Below are 22681 nucleotides of genomic sequence, written 5' to 3'. Positions count from 1 at the left end.
GTTTAGTTTCCACCCTTAGGGCCATAATGTAGTACTTTGAGAAATAATCCATTAGGCAATTAGGCCTACAAAGTTTTCCTGGTAGGGCCTGATTCGTTAAGGAACTTAGTGAAGACATTTCTTACTTAAGTCTCCTGGACTAAACCATGTTAAAATGCAAAGGTGTAAAATGAGTTTCCTATTTTGCACCTTAGTTAAATACTGTCTGTTTTTCATGTAGCACACAAATCTTAACTATAAATTTGATTGTACAAGTAAACTATCAATTATTTGTGCCCTACATGAGAAAGCAGCCAGGCTTTAACTTTTGTACAACATGGAGAAAAAATTAGCAACCCTTTTATTTTAACATGGTTTGGTCCAGGAGACTTAATTTCAAAATGTCTTCACTAAGTTCCTTAACGAATCAAGGCCGTAGTGTGTTTTTTTAGAAAATTGTGTCTTGGGAATGCCAGAGACATTTAGTGGATTGTGGAAAAGGTGTTATACTGGGACTTAGCTTCTAAATTCAGACATATTTTGCAGTGTTCCTCGGTACGTATGGAAATACTTCCACCAAGGCAGATATCCTACTTTTTAAATGTTATCTTTAATTAATGTAACACCAACAACATGCTCTAAATCAACTAATGGTATAGTAAAATCAATTGCAGGTATGCACAATGGACATGAGAGTTGTACCTACAATACAGTACTGGTTTTATTATGGGCATCTTTAAAAAGTCAACTAAAGACTTATCCTTTCCTAGTAGTGCGAAGGCCCAGTGCCTGCCAGCTGGCCACTGTTCTGCATTCACAGTCACCATGTTGTTGGCAAGCACACTTAATCAGCAGACATGGCCTAACTTTAGCCAAAGAAATAATATCAAGGATCATCGCAGTCCTTCTTCCAATCTCCAGATATTTGTGCACAGAGCCTCAGGCTGTAGGGGTGTGTGGACTGTCTGCTGTGTCTCTGGATATTAAGTCCTAGGAATACAAGACACAGTTCATAACTCAAATTATTGCATCAAAGACAGAACAATACCATGTTGTGCTTGTAAATACACGACAACACATTATCTAGTTAGCCTAGTGATGTATGTCCAAGCACAATATTTGTAAATAACTTGCATAGCCTGTAATGTGTTAATACTTAGCAATGCAATTAGCAGACCTAAAAATACACAATCTGTAAAAATGGTTCAAGCATAATGGAATTTTGCCTATTCAGTCCATTGTGGTTGAAACTGAACACTTGCATGACTAGATTTTTACAGAGGCCAGGGGCCCAATTCATCAAAGTTCGCAAACGCATACGCATCTGCTAAATGGCTCTGCGCATGCGCGAAACAACACTTAAGCAGCGCAAAACACTACATACGCTACTCAAGCACGGCAGATACAGCTCTCAAAAGGCGACTCAATCTCAAACTCCAACGCAAATAGATTTGAGATGACTGCTGACCACTTGAGAACATATGGGTGGGAATGGGCGGAGAGTAGGCGCGGACTGGGCGGAGATGAGATAGTACTTGAGTAAAGTAGGCGTTATGCTTTTTCACTTGAGAATAGTAGGCGTTCCCTCTGCCCAGATGCGTGAAACTGACGTCACTCCTGTCTCAAATCTTTCACAAAAGTTAAGGAAGGCCAGGGTCATGTTTAACTCCAATACAGCTAGCTAAAACCACTATTAAACGCCTTTAGGAGCATCTTTTGCGTTTAAAATGCAAAACGAAATATGCACAACACACATACATATCAATACAGACTGCCTGTGGCATTTTTTTTTTTTATTGAGCTTTTACATATCTTACAAATGTTCCATTAGTATGTTTGTGTAAATTAAGCTTTTTTTGCTTTACATACCCCGTTCTAATCAATGCAATTTGCAAGTGCAACATGTTTGATGTTATTTTGGCCCTTTGGCCTCAATCCGGAACTGCCGGAATGCCGGAATTAGTTAGCTGGAAATAGCGCCCTCTGCTGCTTACTGCCTCTTCAGTAAAGAGGACTGGCTTTTATAGGCCTGTACACTGCTAGCCACATATCTTCTCAGCATTATGGGGAGAATCCAGGTCACAGTGCATTCCGGCTGCCGGAATGGTTGCCTCAGTGCATTCCACATTCATTCCACTGCCGGAATGGTTGCCTCAGTGCATTCTCCATTCATTCCACTGCCGGAATGGTTGCCTCAGTGCATTCCACATTCATTCCGGCTGCCGGAATGGTTGCCTCAGTGCATTCCACATTCATTCCGGCTGCCGGAATGGTTGCCTCAGTGCATTCCACATTCATTCCGGCTGCCGGAATGGTTGCCTCAGTGCATTCCACATTCATTCCACTGCCGGAATGGTTGCCTCAGTGCATTCCACATTCATTCCACTGCCGGAATGGTTGCCTCAGTGCATTCCACATTCATTCCGGCTGCCGGAATGGTTGCCTCAGTGCATTCCACATTCATTCCACTGCCGGAATGGTTGCCTCAGTGCATTCCACATTCATTCCACTGCCGGAATGGTTGCCTAAGTGCATTCCACATTCATTCCGGCTGCCGGAATGGTTGCCTCAGTGCATTCCACATTCATTCCACTGCCGGAATTGTTGTGCACACTGCATGGGTAATTATTTCATTTTATGTAAAATGTCTCCTAAACAATAGACTTTGTCATAAATATTTATGATAAATCTCCAACCATTCTGAACAATTACCAATATCATTAGTCTCAATATGTTCCATGCCTGATTTGACAGTTGGTGATGGTGCGTTTGCAATAACAAATAATATTAATAGACATATAATAACTCGAAACGATATTTTAGGGTTTTACACACATGATTTATGCAAATTTAAAACAAGTTTACTATTACCACAGGGACACTTTTAACAGCAACACAAATAGTGTAAGGATATTAATGACCCCTAAGAGCCGAGAGAATTGGTGAGGACTCGAACCCACGTAGCAAGCTTGCAAGGTGGATTGCCTAACTGCTACACCACTGTACAAGAGGTGATGTCAAGGGAATAGAATACAAATTAAAGATGACCAGCAACTTCTAGCATAAGTTGTTTCCCTTAAAACATGGGGAAAGATGGCAATACTTGGAAATATTATACCCAGAAAGATTTGGTGCATGCAGAGTCACAATGTATGCATATCGAAATATATCCATGTTGATAAATACAAATCTCAAATAGAACATTTATTGCTCCCATTTCTACAATTTGATTTGGTGGAGCACTTAGCTTTTTCCACTGTTGCCAGTACAGAATTCCTATGTCTTTGAAATCCAAAGTCTTTGCCAACATTTGCTTTGCTGTGTTGTAGCTGATAACACTGTTGAACCACATATATAGCACATATAACACCAACACCAAACTGCACATTAACTAGTTAGCACAGCTGAATGACTGTCTTACACCTGATAAATTGCCCATGTTGCAATTAATATGAACAGCATGATGGATAACGTGGTATTAAAATATTAACCCTAGATAAACACACACATGAATAAAAACACTGTTTTACTAAAGCAGCAGGAGCTGCAAAAACATCACCAAACAAATGCGAATTAAGTGCGTTTGCAAATCCTATGCTAAATACAAGCAGTTGCATATATTTTTTTAATTTTAGGAGTATGCTTAATAATGTGTTTTATTAACTCACTTGGTGCTTAGGGTTGACCTGGGGCCTTGAACTTCTGCACTTAGTATTGGTGGGTGAAATACATAACCACTACACTATTGTGGCACATCTAAATGTAGCACATGCAAATGAATCATACGTCATATAATTGTACTTAAAACTATTTTACCCATACTATTGCCACAACACTAACAGCTTAGCTCATTAATGACATCTGTAATAATCGTTATAATCTGTACTTACCCTACAGAAAATAAACGTTGCTCACATGTCAGGTCACTTTTACACAAAACCACACTTGGCTAATTAGAACGCACCTGCGTGCTCCTAATGACGTGTCCGGCATACTCTCCGGCCTACTCACCTGCATTTAATTCACTAATTACAGTGCTACTTAAAAAGACCTTGCTTGGCCTTCTGTGTTGGGAGATTCACAATTCTGGGTAAGTAGCCCTTAATGGTGAAATGTTTCATAATCGCTGCAGTTTATTGCTGTACCTTGCTCAACACTCATGTTTATTTGTAGGAAAAGATATTGGTGAGATACAGAGAGAAAATTATGCTGAAATGGTAAAGAATTTTATGTTGCAGGTTAGTGGAAAAGTCTTTAATTAGCTGCAGAGTTTGAATATTGAGGCAACTGTGTAGACCTGGGATGTGTCTCTGCATAGATACCTCTCGACTGTAGTGACACACATAAAGATTATCCATCTATATTGACTTATTTTGTACCTGTTTACCCTCCCCCCACAGATCTTGGTCCTGGATTGTGTTTTTTGGGTGTCTAGTGCTTGCTTATTGACATTCCACATTTGTCTGTGTGTGTGGTAAGTAGAAACCAGATATTGTTTTATTACATACCCCTTGTTAAAACACTTTGCATTAAGAATGTCCATGCTGTTATATTTTTTTTTTTCTTTTTCTAATACCTTTATTTGAAGTGTGGTTTTTCAGACCCTACCTTAAAAACACATTAACACTCTGTGCTTGAGTCATTAAGGAGAGCAAAGGATAAAAAAATAGGTAAATGTTCTAGTGGACAAAGCATGTTACAATGTAATGGGTCAATGTATTTTTTGGTTATTTTTGGAACAAAACATAAATATCTTCACATTTAAAAGATCAGTGGTCAAATCATGTGCAAGCTTAGTCAAGGGTTGATTATCTAAGGTATGGTAATTCAAAATGGGAATATGAATAGACATGGTCTGGTGTTAGTGAAATGGTTTATATGTGTAATAATAGTGGAAAAACCATGTCTACCTGTATTTTACCTTTACAATGTGTGTAGAAAGTATAGCTTCATGCCTCTAATTTTAGCCTTAATGTCTTTAGCTAAATGCACGTTAATGGGGTAGTTTAAATCTACAGCCTAATGTGGCAACATAATTGATGTTTGGTTTTTCTACAGTTTATTGATCAGCACATATAGTGTTGAGGAGTGCACATTATTGACACTTTTTGTTTTTCTTATATCTACAGCCTTTAGATTACACTTGGCCTGCAGTGCTGGCTTTTCTGCCATTGCACTTCCTTTTGGAGTTGGTGGATGTTGCCATGGTGAAGGGTGTTGTCAAATGTAAGTAGTATAGTGCTATCTGCACTAAAATGTGATTGGCCAGTGAGTGTGCTCCATACAATAATGTCGTCGTTACTAAGCCTGCAATGTGTGGTTGCACAAACAAAACATATGGGCAGATGCTAGCTATGTAACATGGGTTTGGTGTTTCAAATTAAGTCAAATAGTGCATTCAGAATCCTAGGTATAGTCCAAACACACAAGCCATTATTATACACTATAATACCGGCTTTTTTACACATGCCAATACATTGCTCAATCTCTTGATATCAAAATGCAAGTTGTCTGAGCTAATATTGCCATATTAATTTGTTGCCTTTCATTCAACAGGGTGTGTTGGCGTGGATTTTGGATTTGTGCAATTCATGTCTCACTACATGTTGTTGAATTTTTCCAGAGCTCCAAGCCTGCTTATGTCTCTCTTCAGTCTGGCCAGATTGTCATCTCTTAATCCAAGGAACTTTTACACACACAGACCATTACCTTGTTTGCTTTGTTTTTGTCAGCACGTTTGAATTCATATATGTAATAAATCTAGCCTATGCTGCAAATGTGTCAGCAATCAGTTGTCATGCCATTTTGTAACATTACTACAGTGCACTGATTAATATTTTAATACCCATAAATCCATGTGTAGTGCTTTCAAAACTATTGTGAAACAGGTTTTATTTTAAATGAATATATGAAATCTAGGTGTGGTTATTTTCTCCTTTGCCACAGATACACCATAGCCTACAAACACGCTCAATGGGGTAAATGTATAGTTTTAGAAAATGTCTATAGTGTGGAGGTTTGTATGTGTGTTTGGTGCTTAGTAGTAAATTGTTTGGACACTTTCAGCTTTTAGAGCGAACATGTGATGTGCGTAGGAATATAGGCATCACATTACAGGTAAATGTATATAAAGAAAGCAAAAATGTTAGCAGTGTCAGGTCACACACTACCAACTTTTGGCCCTTGGCCAAATGGGATAACAATATTTTTTGCTTGTGCTAGTGGCACTTTGTTTCAAAGTGGTCCAACACCCACATGCCAGACACAAACCCCACACTAACAATTATGGGGAATGCATTAGGGCACTAAGCTAGTGGAGTTTTGCTACAAGGCCATAATACCATCACCTAGGGCCTGAATCATTAGTAATCTTCTTATCTTGTGCAAAAGGTAAGATGCTTATTGTTACGAAGAAACAGGGAGATAAGAGTGAAGCAAAGATGGATTTTCATCCTAACGTAAGAAATTCTTCACTTATGCAGTGGATTTTGCTTCTTATCTCCCTTTTCTGAGCATGAACAGAGTGGATTAGCTTAAGATAAGCAAAAAATGACATAAGATCCTTAATGAATCAGGCCCCTAGTTTGCTAATTGGTCAAGGCAGCTATATGTAAACTTACAGCCAACATAGATACTCCACATGAGAACTAGTTACATTAGTCTGATTACACATTGTTAGGCAGCAGTCACTTGACATGTTTGCTGAACCTGATAATGTAGGTCTCCAATGTTATTGTGGTGTAGAAATGTGAAACTTATTCTCAATACCATTTTCATGTAGATTGCCCTCTGAAAGTGGAAAGTAGTGACAAATTCACATTCCACCTTTGTTTCTCTTCAAAGTGTGTGTCGTAATACCACCTATGTCTGTTTAAACATGCTAGTCAATGTTAACAATAATTTGCAGCATTTGTCCATGCCTTGGGCAAGGGAAGTACAAAGCCTTAATGTACAGATATCCTCCCTTTAGCATTATGGCTCCATGTTCAAATTCCTTTACCACCATCTAATCCAGGGGTGGGCAAACCTGTCCTCAAGGCCCATATCCAGTTCATGTTTTTAGGATTTCTTTAATCATGTACAGCTGAGTTACTCTATTTGACTGGGTCAGTAATTATCCCACCTGTTTCTACAGACAGAAATCCTCAAAACATGAACTGGATATGGCCCTTGAGGACAGGTTTGCCCACCCCTGATCTAATGCAAGAGTGTTGGGCCGAGCACACAGTATTTTGAGGGATTAATGTCTGGTAGATATTGTTGATGTTTACATTGTTAGGTGAGGCATCCAGTTTTTTTTGGCCTATAGAGGGTGAACGTGTGCAATGGGTACCTGTGTCTGTATTGGCAAGAAATCACAACATACCAAGCTTCAAATGATATGTTGCCCGTTATATAAAATTGCTTGGCCTTGCATAAATGTTTTCCAAAACTGGAAGGGAGCCAAATCCAAGTGACGTGCCCACTTTAACAATGAATGTATCAGTGTACATTACGTAAGAAACTCTAGGGTCTGTGTTATAATAATGTATTCAAGGTTCCAGATTGGTTTAAACTATCATGGATTGGGGGGATCAGATCATAGAGTTTGGAAAAGTCTTTACAGGATAGAGGAGTTTGGTGGATAAACTACCTCTTGGAGTCTACTTACTTGTATTACAGAGTGTGCTTCTTTGCCTGACCAAACCATATCTATACTCCAAGCTTTTTCATTTGCATCTTACATGATTAGTCAGACACACAGCACTACATACACCCTTATAGTGTGTCAAACTGTCACGTTAGTCTGTATTTCTTGATCCGAATCAGGGACCCTTGGGATTACCTGCAGCAGGTCTGAATCTGAACAGAGCAGCCTGGATGATCTTCCTGCTCACGTTCTTGCTGATTGTCCAATCTAGCAGGGGAATGAGCAGTCTGAGAATGTGGACACAAACACTGATTTTGTAATGCAGCCAGAAACACTGGGGCCAATAACTATCCACTGGAGAGAAGTGTGTTGTTCAGGCAGTGAACAGATCACAGCAGCAGCTTTAAATAGTTTGTCCCAAGCAACTATTGGCTGAGCACTTAATGGGATCACAGGTGCTGAATCTGGTTGATCTGGAATGATCACCTGACTGCATCCAAGATGCCTGTGCACATGCAGCAGAACAAACAGTGTGTGTTTGATTACAAACGGAGCTGTGGAGGACGGGAATGTTGCTGACGACCAGAAGGCACCCAGGTAGCCGTGATATGACAGTGGCTGATGGGGTAAGTGCACCTAAGATCCAAATGTGAGACCCAACCTATATGTGCTTAGGGCAATAAGGTCATGAGGTTACATGTAAACAACTGTTATGGTAAATGACGTCCAGTGTACCACACACTGTGCATTAGCACTATTCTTAAATACAAATCCCTTATTAGATTTTTAGAATTAGCACAGATTATTACCTGTACAAAATAGTAGTTAACAATATTTGTCCTGTGCCATCATGGGGAAAAAAAAAATTAAATTTATTTTGGTTACCTTAACACCTGTCTTTTGTGGCTCCTTTGTCAGGTTACAGTTTGCAAATGCATTACTTTCTTGACAGAATGATTTGCCCTACCTCTAAAGGGGCACTGTAGTTGCACGTTGTGTTTGCAATTATTTAGTCAGGCAAATAAAGAAACACTGTGGCAAAAGCATTAAGAAGCTTTCCTTGATACACTTCTTGTTTAAGTCTTCTTCAGCAAACCATGGGCCAGAATCATTCTGGAAAGGTAATGCAAAGTAACTAAGCAAGGGCAAAGCATGTGAGTTTGGAGGGGGATGTAAACCAAAAATGTCATTGGAGATGTAATTTTGGGGTAGGAGAGGTCCTACCTGACAATTTCAGTGTACAAATAAGCTATCAAGTATTTGTGCGGTACATTAGGATACAGACATTTATTTTTTTTCGTGCTCTAAACCTATTGCTAATTTGCACCACTTGCATTTTAAAAGGCTTTTGAGCAGCATTCAGAAATATGTATCCTTGACATCTAGGTTCATTACTCAATCAGGGCCATGGCATGGTTTTGGTCAGCACACTGATATTAGATACATATTTGTTTGAATACGTTAATGAATCAGCCAGTTTGTTTGGAGATTATACTTTGGTTAGACTTGATAACAAGTATTGTTATTAAAAAAAACATTATGGAATCTGCCGTACAAAATAAATACACATTTCAGTAGTAGGAATTTTTTTATTACAAAAAAAAAAAATATATACATATTTTCGTCATATATTAAACTATATTTATTAGGTTAAAACAATACAAATTATTTTTTCCAGGTCTTTTTAAAGGGGGTTGGAAGGGAGGCTCCCCTACTCCGACTTCTTGTCACCCGTGATGTAGAGGAGTCAGAGGAACCAGGCAATGGGGCAAGGCAAGGGGGTTGTGTCCGACGAGGTGAAGGTGCAGGATCAGGGGATGGGGATGGGGCCACGACAGGCGAGGGGGAAGTGGGCACAACAGGGGATTGGCCATAGCCACGAGCAAAGGCTAAACACATCAAACGACATGGGTCAGGGAGGGCGGAGGCGACAGACACATCAGGGAGGGCGGAGGCGACAGACACATCAGGGAGTGCGGACGCGACAGACAACTGGGTATGGGGGCTGCCGAACAAATAATCTGAGCTGGGTGAAGGGATTGTGCCGGAGGTGCGTTGGGAGTGGGCATGCAAGATATCACCCAGGAGTGTTGCAATATTTGTCACTGAAGTATTTAAATTATCCATTTTGGTGGCGAGTGTCATCAGTAAAGAGGTGTGTGTGCTCATGAAATCGGAGAGTGTGTTAGTGAGACTGGTGATTTGCTGATCCGTGTGTTAAACAGTGCTTGATATTTGTGACAGGTGAACATTCTGTGCAAGAGTGACGTCTTTAAGATTTTGGGCTGCGTGTGCGAGTGTCCGCTGCCTTACATATTCAGCTGGAGGCAGCTGAGGCTCCTCCACATCACGGGCAACTTCATCATCCACTGGTGAAGCAGGCGCCTGCTGCTCACATGCTGTAGAGAGATAATAAGTAAAATAAAGTAATTAGAATCAATGAGTAAGGTGCGATATTATATTGGCAAAAACATCTTACAACGCGTGATCTAGCATTGGTAAAGTGTCAGCTTCCCTTGAATGTGCTAGCAGCCCTTTCCGCTCCCCAAATACAAACATTGCCACTTATGGTCTGACATTTTAGGATGAGCCCTACATATTGAGACCATTTGTCTTCAGTGTGTAAATTTAATTTCCTACTATGTGATAGGCAAACACATTGTGCAATTGAAGTTTACCTTCACACACACATCTTGAGAGTTGACACTTTTACTCAGACAGATACAAAGCTTTACAGACATTAAGTAAGCAAACTCATCATGTACCTAGTGGAGCGGCCTCTCCTGTTCGGGATGGGCTAGAGCCAGTGTCTATGTCGCCCACCCCAACTATCTCCACCAGGGCTATTGCAGCCCTCGCCCGCTCCTCGAGGGGTGTTAAAATAGTACGTAGTCGAGGCCCCCCACCAGTGCCTTGAGCATGCCTGTGAATCTCAACAAGCTTCGCTTTCAGGCGTCCTTTATAGTCTGCCCATCTGTGGAATAGACAAACATTATTGCCTCACATAGTACCTTCAACTCAAAATGACACATTTTTCAATAAAATACATTGCACGTTTGCTAATCACACCAATTTAACCTTCACATACAGTAATACAGATTTTGCTCTTTTGAAGCGCGTATAATGTGGTAAACATATTATGTCAATGTGACCAATGGCCATGGTGTTAGTTTCTGAAAACAAAGGGCCTGATCAACAAATGCATTGGAGTCACAAGGTGGTTTCACCTCACAGGTGACTAATGCTACTATGTCACAATATCCATATTTATCTCTAGCGATATCTATATATATTATTTGACAAATAGACACAGTCAGTAAAGTTAAATAGGGCTATTATTTTTAAATTAAATTCGTACCTTTTCTGTACTTCAACCTTTGTACGCTCATACGGAGATATTTCATTTATGAGCCTTGTGATTTCCTGCCAATGCGTTTGGCGCTCGCGTCCGGTTATTTGCCGGTTCCCACTGTGGAACCTCGCCAGAACCTCTTCTACCAGCTCCTCCTCTATGAAATTGTTTTTACGCCTAGTTGGCAGCCCTGGTGCCTCCACATTACTTGGGCCAGCATCAGACATATTCCTATTTCAAAGATAAGTTGTGTCTTTATAGGCAATGCACACAGTCAGGTGGTGATACAGAATCTAAGCACATTCACCCCCTACATAAGGTACAATTTCACAAACTTCTAACTAGGTCTAAAACACATGCCCCTTATTATAATAAACATTGTGGTTTGTCTATTTAACGGCCATTTAGTTTGACCACTGCATTTTGACTGACATATTAGTCAAATACTATAGCAACATTCTCCTACTACTACTACTACTCTTCACTTTTCAAACCATAAAATTGGTTTACAGGTTAGCAACACACCAAAATGAAGGATATCACTCAGTTGCAAACCCTATATTGTGTAATTATTATTAATATTTGGTTACAAATCAGCCAGCAACACACTTAAGTGTGTACTCCAAATGCAATTGTGGAGGTATGTGGGCAAAATAAGTGTATACATTTGGACCCATGTGTCCATCAATGCAATGAGCTAGTTATTATGCCGTTGAACATGGATAAGTTTCAAAAGAACTTAGCATACTGTAGGCTACTATTGAAAACTTTACATGTTAAATGTGAGGGCAGGGGCCCTTTGCTTACCAGTTTTTTTTACATTCCGGCCACACATATTGCAGAGCAAACAGTTTGCTACATTAGGAGATAAAAATATTTTTGCACTATCCAGAAATTTCAGATAAATTATTATACTTACTTGTCTCCAAAGTTTGGCACAAAATACAAAAAATATTTTGATAGTCAACTGGGTAATGCGTGGTATGGCCTGCAATAAAAAAAACAAATTAATTTTTATAAGCAAGGAAAGGTCATGTGGTAAACCAAACTAACCTCCTAATTTGATTATGGATAAGGTTCAAAAGAACTTAGCATACTGTAGGCTGAAAACTTTATTGCAGAGCAAACAGTTTGCTACATTATGAGAACACAAAAAATACTAAAATCTTACAATCTCTGATTTAGTTTGGTACTTACTGTTTGTTGTTGGCTTCTTAGACCAATCATCCAAATGTAATGAAATCTTGATTGTGCTGTATCCAGGCTAAAAAGCGAATGAACAGGCACTAGACCAAAGCACAGGTGGGTTTAAATGGAGTGTTGAATTAATAAACCAGGTGTACACTCTTCTTCCTAATTGCGGAGCACACTGTACTCGTCTCAGTGCAGGCGCCCGCCATGTTCTTGGTGGGAGAGACAATCAGAGTCACAACACAGGTGTGTGAAAGCTCCGCGTGTGACGTGAGCACACCCATACGTGCTCAGCGAACCAATCAGAACGCAGAGGCCCCCATTTTGTGTTATAGACATTATACCAAAATGAGGGCTGCAATTTTCACCAGGCGTGAGTTGAGAGTTCTTGCAGAGGGTATGGACAATGTACCCTCTGAAAGGTATGTGTTCAACGAGGTGAAGGTGCGGGCCTATCAAAGGGTCCGCAGACACCTCCGCCTCCGATATAATATTCGGCGGAGCACCGTTGAGCTACAACGGCGGTGGAGCGATCTCCGGCGCCGCCAGCCCCAGCTTCTGGAGGAGCTCCGTAGGGAGATCAGAATAAGTGAGTTCTCTACTAATCGCAAAACAAAAAGTCAACATATATATATATATTTGCTCTATGGCCCTGATTCATGAAGGATCCTTAACTTGAGAAACTTCTTATTTCAGTCTCCTGGACAAAACCATGTTACAATGCAAGGGGTGCAAATTAGTATTCTGTTTTGCACATAAGTTAAAAAATACTGACTGTTTTTTCATTTAGCACACAGATACTTGATAGATTATTTGTACACTGAAGTTTAAAGTTGATATTTGTGTGCTACATGTAAAAACAGTCAGTATTTAACTTATGTGCAAAACAGAATACTAATTTGCACCCCTTGCATTGTAACATGGTTTTGTCCAGGAGACTGAAATAAGAAGTTTCTCTAGTTAAGATCCTTAATGAATCAGGCCCTATGTTTGTAAATATGTTCACCCTAAACACCTGACATGGCCTACATAACAATGTGCAAGCACACTATAAAGGTCATGCCCCTTCCAGTGCACCCAAAAAGCTTTGGCTCCTGTGTCCTAAATTTGTCTGCTATCCATTTACTGACCTAAATGTTTTTGTGTGACAATTCTCACCATTAAGTGTGGTTGTGGAAATCAGGCATTCTAAGTCTTGACCCGAGTGCTGTAACTTGCTAGTCTAACCTTAAAAACATTTTGGAGTGGAAGATGTGTTGTCATTATTGGGCCAAGATTTAAAAGGCACATTTCAAATACAAAACACCTTAGTGTTTAGACACATTTTTGCAAGCTCCCATAAGATGCAAACAGATTACAGAGTGTACTAGATATAGCTAATCAATCATTACTTAACTGCCTATTTAGACTCTTTTAGACTGTGAGGTAGTCCCAACAAAGGGTGATTTCCAAAGTATACTCAACATTCTAAGATTTTGACCTCCATCCACTAATTCTGTGGTCCTGTAAAGAGAGAACTAATTGACATCATTACCAGGGCCAAGGGAGTTTGCAGACTTAAATTCACCTACATGAAAAAACATACTACGGGCAAATTTGTACAAAACCTAATTAGCCGGCCAGTAGTATGTTTGGGGAGTGTGGCAGACAACACATGCAAATATGGAGCAAGCCTCCAAACTCCACACATATGAAACAATAATCAGGGAGTTGAATTCCTGACCCCAGTGCTATGAGAGCAAAGTGCTGACCACTAGGCCACTGCGATATTCCACATCTCTATGTAAAATACCAAAAATTGTGCCAGGTCATCATCATCATTTATTTATATAGCGCCACTAAATCCGCAGCAATGCACAGAGATTTCATTCACATCAGTCCCTGCCCCATTGGAGCTTACAGTCTAAATTGCCTAATATAGACATGTACACACAGAGAGGGAGAGACTAGGGTGAATTTTGATAGCAGCCAATTAACCTACCGGTATGTTTTTGGAGTGTGGGAGGAAACCGGAGCACCTGGAGGAAACCCATGCAAACACATGGAGAATATACAAACTCCACACAGATAAGGCCATGGTCAGGAATTGAACTCATTACATCAGTGCTGTGAGGCAGATGTGCTAACCACTAGACCCCTGTACCGGGCCGACAAGTTATGTGAAATGCTTTGTGTTCATCATGTTTTGCTCCTTGCATTGTAAGTAGCTAATATTTCTGCCTGCTGACAATGTAAAGTTTATTAAATATGTATGATCACCTGATTGTCATAATACTATCAGTTTTTTCAAATGGTGATTGTGTTAACATGTCCTTTTGTTTATATTTCCTTTTCTCAAACAGACCGGGCACGCTGGGAACGCCGGCAACGCCGTCGGGCTGTGGTGGAGGCGCAGGCGGGGGAGGAGGCAGAGGAGGAGGGGGACAACCAGCAGCGCCAGCCGCAGCCACAGGAGGAGGAGGAGGTGCAGCCGGTGGCAGTGGCTGTGTCATTGGAGGAGGAGGAGCCTGTGCCGGTGCTAGTGGCAGCAGCTGCAGTGGAAGAGGAGGCTGACCCGGAGGAGCAACGATTGGAGGAGGCAGCATCGGGCAGCCAAGAGGCAGTGGCCTTTGATGATAGTAAGTATTTTGGAAAAATGATGGACCTAATTTGATAAGATTGAGGATGTCCATTATACTTGTACATAATCCCTGCTGTGACACATGTTGATTAAATGGTGACATAAATGCCACAGGTTTTACACATAATATCTGGCTACAATTTTGATGTACATTAAACACTCAAACCACAGCCAGAGCCATCTTAACACATGGCCACGCAGGGCAGGGCCCTAAAAAATGTGGCTGCTAGCCTGGTGAACTTGTCAGCATATTAATCACTTGATTTTAAATTCCAATATCAACCAACATATTTTTAATTCCTGTGAGTTATTGTGTAGGTAGTGGCCCATGGTAGTGCTTTGCCCTGGGGCCTATAATGCTGGATAAGACAACCCTGTCCATGGCCCTCTACTTGTGGCTCACCAGAATGTAGGACATTGATCCAAATGCCTTAGCAATGTCTAATGTGCGTCCAAATGGTTTTGTTGCCAGAAGGCTAACATTTGAAAGTAATGTAACAGTACACATCTCTAGTAAGTCCAGTCTGTTTGCCAAATTAGGTTGAGCTGTATATTTATTGTTTTCGTTTGTTTCCTTTCAGCACCTGAGGAGGAAGGTCGGAGATTGGCCACACCACCACCCACTCCGGCCCAATTGTTGGCCCAAATGGGCCACTTACTCGGCAATCTCGAGGCCACCTGCCAGCAACTGGTGCGATTGGTTGCCAACTGGAAGGCTACATTGGACTACTGGTCCTCTTTATTGTAATTGTTGTATTATATGTAAATATTATAGTTTTTCCTTGTAAATATGTTGTTCATTTTGAATCCTTGTCACATTATATAACTAATTTTCCAAAAAACCTTGGTGTGTGTGTCTTTATTCATCTCATTACACAACATGTGGGTGTAAGGCTACAAGAGAATGTATTTAAAATCCTAAATGTGCAATATTTCAGCAAGATAGATTGTTTCTAACATCATTGCTGTAGCAGAAAAGGTTTAGATTTGCTGTTTGCATGTCATCCAAAGGGAACATGTGCCCTCCACCAACAAGCCACCCCTGTAAGAGGTATGCCATCTGTAGGCCCTGTGTGCAAGACATTCCAAAAGGTCAAATGCCCTAGCTATTTCACAACTTCCCCAAATCATGTGTCATTGTAGTGATAGTCCAAGGTTACGTTCCAGTGTCAGAGCAAAGGCAGTCACACATTGAAGAGAACATATGGAAACTGTACCCAGAAGTGGTGTAAGGCAGAAGTGCAAGTGAAGCTAATCTCCATGGTACTGGAGTGTGGTAAGCGGTCTGTTGTGTATTGAAACAGCTGAGTACATGACATAACGTGTACGGCGTGGATCCAGATGAAAGTCGGATGGCAGCCAATGTAGCATTTAACCCAAAGAAGGCTGTCCCCTACAAATACCCCCCTTCCTCCTCTTAGTCCATTCATAGTAATAAATGTCAGCATGCACATAATAATGTGCCTGTGAACTGTGGGTCCTGAGCCATTGTTGAAAATTCCCACCAAGAATAAATTTTATTACAATACAGGATAATTAGGAGGGCATTTCTAACAATGTAGTACAAATCAAATCTACAAAATAAAACCAATTGTGTGAAATTCCTGCGTTTATTGTTAGCATAATGTTTCCACTACACACAATAGTTGTGGGTAAGCTTTGTATTTGAACTCATGTCTTGTGAGTTGTGAGTCCAAAGTGCTAACCAGTGAGCTACCTGTGAGATGGATATTTTTGTGAGTAATTTGTGTGAGTAATTTGTGTGAATAATGAAGAGTAGTATTAAGTGTCAGTTTCCTGTGTAGCACGCATGCTGTATGGTTGGTGTTGTCTGGGTTTTTCAAATATCAGGTTGGCCTAGTGGGTAGCTGTCCCACTTTCCATACAGTCATTCCTGAGTTGTAATCCAGACAGAAACCCTTCCTCTGTGTGGAGGTTGTATACACTCTTGTGTGTATCCTTTATGGAAGAGTATGCTATGCATTCATTTTGCTGAAAAGGCAAAGATGTATTCACACCACATACATTTTAATACATTCGTTATTCATGTGTTTTTAATGTAGCCATGTGCATGCATTTTGCATACTATACGGCGACTTGAAATCGAAGAAATCCTAAACACAGATCGTGAGCAATGTGTTTTTTACAAGTGTGTATTAGGTTAATTAGTAGCAAAGGAAAAACAACCGTCCAGAGTGTTGCACATCATTGTTATTTGTCAGTGATTAATGAGTAGAGAGCTATGTCGTAAAAATAAGCCCCAGGCATTTATGTTGTGTTGTGTGTAAACAAACTGTTGGTCCCTCCCACAGTGGGCGTGAGGTTTGCATTGCTTGGCTTGTCGTCAATCAGTTGAGAGCCGTCGCTTATGCGTGTAGCATGTTTAAAGATCCGCAGGTGGGTGTGTTTTCTAATGTTTGCGCTGCTTATTTCCGTCACTTAGACCACATGGGGGTGTGTTTTTGCTGTTTGAGGTGCTTATTTCGGTTTACGTCACTCAAAGTATGCAAGGCAGATGCGTATGCGTTTGCGAACTTTGATGAATCGGGCCCCAGGTCATTAGCCATCTTAACCTCACTACCTTTAGCCTGTTACACAATTTCACACAAGACAACTACGCCCGGACCAACATTGTTGTGTGACAGGATCATTTAGCTTATGAGTCACCTTACCTTTGCAGTCTGGCTGGGCCAAGATGCAAAATGTATACTTAACCTCATGTGTCAATCTCCCATTGTCCCATAGATTGTAAGCTTGCGAGCAGGGCCTTCTCACCTCTTTGTCTGTTTTACCCAGTTTGTTTATTAGTTTATTACGTTTGTCCCCAATTGTAAAGCGCTACGGAATATGTTGGCGCTATATAAATAAATGATGATGATGATGATTAGCCATAGCCTGATCTACAGTTGTTTTTTTAAACAAAGCTAGGTATTGTGAAGGGAAAATGTGTCAAACGCGAAAAAAGATTTATTGATGTATATTTTTACAGATCAATAATACACTTACACTTACCCATTTTCCATAAGTGAACAATAGGAAGCCTCATACTAACATGAAAACATTACCTACAGTGTATTAGTTATTGATACACAGTCTCTTATTTGACCATTCTTAAGGCTCATATCCAAACACAGTATGGTGCTGAGCACAGACATGCGATTGAATTGAAAGCAGACATTACAAATTCACAGGGCTAATGTGTGCTAGTGCAGACACTCTAGGTTGTACAAAGTACATCTTAAACGGTATAGGGTCAGTTTGGGCCTTGAGTAAACTTTGTAAAAAATATATCAGCCAAATCTTTCGGGAATAGTTAGAAGATTTTTAGTATGGTTAGGCCTTTTCCAAGTCTTACTGTACAAATTTTGGTGGAGTGCTTGGCCTGGTCATTGTGATGTGTAATTTTTGGGCTTAATATGGAAATTATAATTTATGGCCACTCTTTCTTCGCATTGTGACATGGTTGTGCACAGTTCACATTAGCCATATTGGTAGTGCTTTCCTTTCCTTTATAACACAATCCATCTAGGTTCCAGGCTGGCCATGCAGCCATGGTATATTCCTCACCAAGTAGCTACTTAGGCACACAAAACTATGCTTAGTGAATGCTGCTAATTTTACATGCACCTTGATGTAAACCCCTATGTTTGGAATGGGGTTTTACATCTCCCTATGGATTGTGTGCCAGTGGTCATTACTTACTACTTGCTTTTAATTCTGGAGGATGGTCACTCTGCTGTGTGAGGGGAATGGAATCGTTGACTCATAGTGCTAGTATGTCTAACACTTTGAAAGTACTTGTGATACCTTACATGTACACACATGTTGAAGCAGGCATTGGTCTTACTATGGCATGAAGTATCCGCGCATATTAATTACACATACTTACAGATCAGACTTGCAGATATTCCCATCCTGATTCTGGATTAAAGCTAATGTTTGTTTTTTCCCACAACCAATCGCAAACTGAATGCAATTGCAAATTAATGTTAACATCAGACATCAAGATCCAATATGAACATGTGAGTTTACATCAATACTGCTTGTCTCCCAGATTTGACAACCCAAAAAGAAATAAAATTAGATGCCAGGTGTGTGCAGAATAACAATCTGTGTCTTCACCAAGAATTTAGTAGGTTTCGAAGTGTGCATATGTGTGTGGCTGGAATGGAACATTGCAGGCCTGGGCCCAAAACAAAAAACAAATTGCTGTGTACTATGTCAAAATGAACTTAGGGAGCCGGTCAATTCGGGAAAGTGTGGATAGTGTCATTGTTTCACTGCAGTACCAAACCGGATTTAAAGGGAATGTTGATAAGGAATCCAACAGATGCTGAACTTGCATATGACATCAAGGCATTGGACTTAATTGTGTGGGCTTTGTGTTTTGCAATTGTCTGTTCATACGAATCCAAGCAAAGTGGTGATTGTGTCAGGAGTGTATTTTTGCCTTCATGGTTTTAACATGTACTACTAACCTAAGAAATGTTGTGGGCAACGAATGTAACATTTAAGGACCCTACTTAGACAACATTTACTAACGGTTACTAAATCTAAAAATAGAATTAAGGTCACATAACATCTTGAACTTGAGCAATACAAACTCCTAAAACGGGGACCATGAAAAGAGAGCATACATAGTAAACACACAAATCTATCTAATCTTATAAACTTCAAAAGCACTAAATAGAGCGTGTCATTTAAGGGGAAGGCCTGTATGTGGCTAATGTCAAAATAAGCAAGGATCGTTACAATTGAAGGTACATGTCTAAATGTCCCAAAATGGGCCACAAAGGACTATAGAGTGATTGTTGTGTATGACAAGAGGAAAACAGCAGTGTAGTAAGGAGCAGATACTTCTTTGTGACAAATTGCTGACACTATTGCAGGGTCAGATTTATTATTCATACATTATTAGATATTTGCAGCACAATACATAGCAAGTAAGACAGTGGTCTTTGAGAGAAAGTTCCTTGGATGATGAGTAAACAATCAGGGCCATTTGAAGAAACACATAGGCAGGGTTGTAGCATTGGCAAAATACTTCAACGTGTAAGAAGACACACAATTCAGAACTCCAAAAGGCAGGGCAGCTTTGGCTGTTTAATGTAAAACCAAAAATTAATACAGCAATATTAGCTCACATCTAACTTTAATGCATGTACTTAGTTTATGCCTTGGTGCACATGAAGGTGCCCACTGTAATGTAACCTTAAAAGTGTCTGGAAAGGCTCAACACAGTACTCTCTGTAATAGTGGCTTGTGTGTTGTAGCTATATCTTAGTTTAGGAGTGTGGTTTGTGTTGCTTTTGTCTGGAAAATACCAAAAAAACCATCGGCTATTAAGATTGAGAATTGCCTAATGTGGCATAGCCAGACCCACAAATCTACATCACAAATCTATTGGTTTTGAACAGCAATATTGTACGCAGCACCCACACTTTGCAATAACATGTTATTGATCAGAACACTATAGATACTTACATTCTTCAACTGGCTTCACCATGGGCACATCCTCCAACGCCAAAGGCAAGTGCTATGGCACTTAGCCCTGCAAACAGACCATTGCTGGGTGAAACAGCCTGTGGTTACAAAGGAAACACATTATTTATACAAATGTGGCATTTTCTTTACTCGAATGCTTACAAATTAGATTATATACTTTAAATTCCTTGATGAACACTGTTATCCTAGATTTTTACTAACAATGTTAGGCATTAATATCTTGCCATACAAGACCATTATGCCATTTAATCAAGTATCTTATTCAAGCAGCATATGGGTAATGTGCGGACAGTTCAAAGAAAACTTTTAATTTTGACACAAGGACGTTGATGTTTACAGATTATCCAGTAGTTGGAATCAACAACATTTTGTGGGTTGGTTGACAAATGATTGACCCCAAACTTAGATGCATTTGAGGAGAATTCCTACAACATTTTCAACGACACTTAGAGGTTGGCATAGATTTTACAAGCAGGCCAAATGGAAAGCATTTCATTAGGACACCACCACATGTATATTTGGAAAGGCATTTGTTTGGTTCAAATATAAATTTGTAAATTTTGGGAGTTTGCTCATTATTACAGCAGAGAGCATTGGTGTCTTTGACATTGGCCCTTTAAAGGAAGCAGTACTAATAAGTGTGATTTACCTCAAAAATATCTATCCACCGCATACTGCCTGAAGTTGGACCCTTGCTCTGATTCCCGACGGCTTCCGGATCCCCCTCCTCGTCCATCCCAGCAACCTCGTCCACCACCCCTGGAGCCCCTCTCTGGATGGCAATATTGTGAAAGACCACACACAGAGCCATGATGTTGTTAGATCTAAAATTCTGATCCAAGTTTGCCTGTGGTGTCATGTATATCTGGAAGTGCTTCAATCAGCTGGAGAGAATGGACACAGGCCAAGTTCTGCATACAAGGAATATTCTCTGTTTATTGATACAAAGATACAAGTTTTTATAGCCTACTGAATATATGAATCCTACGTCAAAAGCATACAATAGTCTATGGGATGCGCTGCTGATTAACTTTCTCTGGTATTCTTAAGGTGTTTAACTTTCTCCCCCTTCTCAGGACAGATGAGTCTATTGTTCTTATCTCAAAGGGGCTGGAGATTAATCTCCTGTATCCCATGTCTAACATCATGGGCACAGCTCCCACACTACGAGGTGAAGATGAAACTACCTATTGTTCACATATCTTGATACATTGTTCAGGAGTTCTCTATGTCAGCGTAACTTCAAGGCAGTGGGCTTACATCTTGTAAAACTGCATATCAGCAGAAAAATGAATAGTCTCTTTTAGCAAATAATATTTCTATGCGAGTTACAAAAAATGACTGAACAAAGGCTTTATGAGGCCTTAACAAAAAAATCATATTTAACATTTCCCATCTTTTATTCAATTTTTGGCCTTTTCTTCTCCTACCTATCCTGCCTATCTGTAGAACCACATTCTTATTGTTGATTAACCAGGTGCGTATACACATGTAGAAGGCCACATGCATAGAGTTGTTCCTCTTAGGGAGTTGTCAATCCATCATCCACTAGCAATAAGCCTGTGATCCTCCCTGTCCTAACTTGATTTATGAGGAGATGCGATTTGGCAAATGTCCATGACTTGAAAAGATGGTTTCTTAGTAGGTAGTTATTGAGTCTATAGTAGTTCTGCTGGCCTTGCATGCTCTTCGTTCAGTCTTTAGTAGTTTCTTGTTGCAAACTGTGCAGTTCTTTGGCTTTGCTAGTCCAAATAATTAATGACGCTCATCGTCAGGTCTAATTTCAGCTGTAATTTCTGTGATCATGTGAGGTTCGGGATTTTCAGTGGTTCCCTTTTTGGAGAGACAGTAGCCTGTCAGTAACTTCTTAATCAGCCATATATTTAGTTCATTATCACATATACAATCAACAGGATTGCCAAACCCTTTGCTACTAATGCCAATATTCCCAATATCCAACATGAATTATTGCTGACAACTTTACCAATGAGGTTATGCATCCGCACAAAAGCATTTTCAGAGTTTACTTTCCTATGAGTGCAAATTGTTGAGCACTCCTTCCCATATCTTTCTCACAGTGGCATATGCAATTTGTCACTTATCTGTCTGTTTCATACTGGGTTAGAGAGGCATAAGACATAAGAAACAAACATTAATACATAGTAACATAGTTGATGAGGTTGAAAAAAGACACCAGTCCATCAAGTTCAACCTATTTTGGATCTCCTGCGATCCTGCACTTATATTTGAAATTAATCCAGAGTAGGCAACCGCCCATCTGTTTCAATTTTGAAAATCCCCCCAGACTCAATATTGCAATCCAATTTTTACCCTATATCCACTACTATCCTTTATTTTAAATTAACGGTCATATCCCTGGATACACCTTTCCGCTAAAAATTTG

At 40.1% G+C, this 22681-nt stretch overlaps 1 long non-coding RNA gene across 1 annotated transcript; it reads right to left on the bottom strand.

Moving 5' to 3' along the window:
- Positions 1-638: 638 nt before the first annotated feature.
- On the bottom strand, positions 639-21532 carry LOC142107203 (uncharacterized). Its single transcript, XR_012679901.1, has 3 exons — positions 20927-21532; positions 20257-20354; positions 639-969 (listed from the first exon to the last, which is right to left on the bottom strand). It is a non-coding gene; the product is annotated as an uncharacterized LOC142107203 (long non-coding RNA).
- Between the last annotated feature and the right edge of the window lie 1149 nt (positions 21533-22681).

This window comes from Mixophyes fleayi, chromosome 11 (genome assembly GCF_038048845.1).
Source record: "Mixophyes fleayi isolate aMixFle1 chromosome 11, aMixFle1.hap1, whole genome shotgun sequence".
NCBI classification, from domain to species: Eukaryota; Metazoa; Chordata; class Amphibia; order Anura; family Limnodynastidae; genus Mixophyes; species Mixophyes fleayi.
The sequence above is the reverse complement of the archived record's forward strand: the minus strand, read 5'-3'. Positions and strand labels throughout refer to the sequence as shown.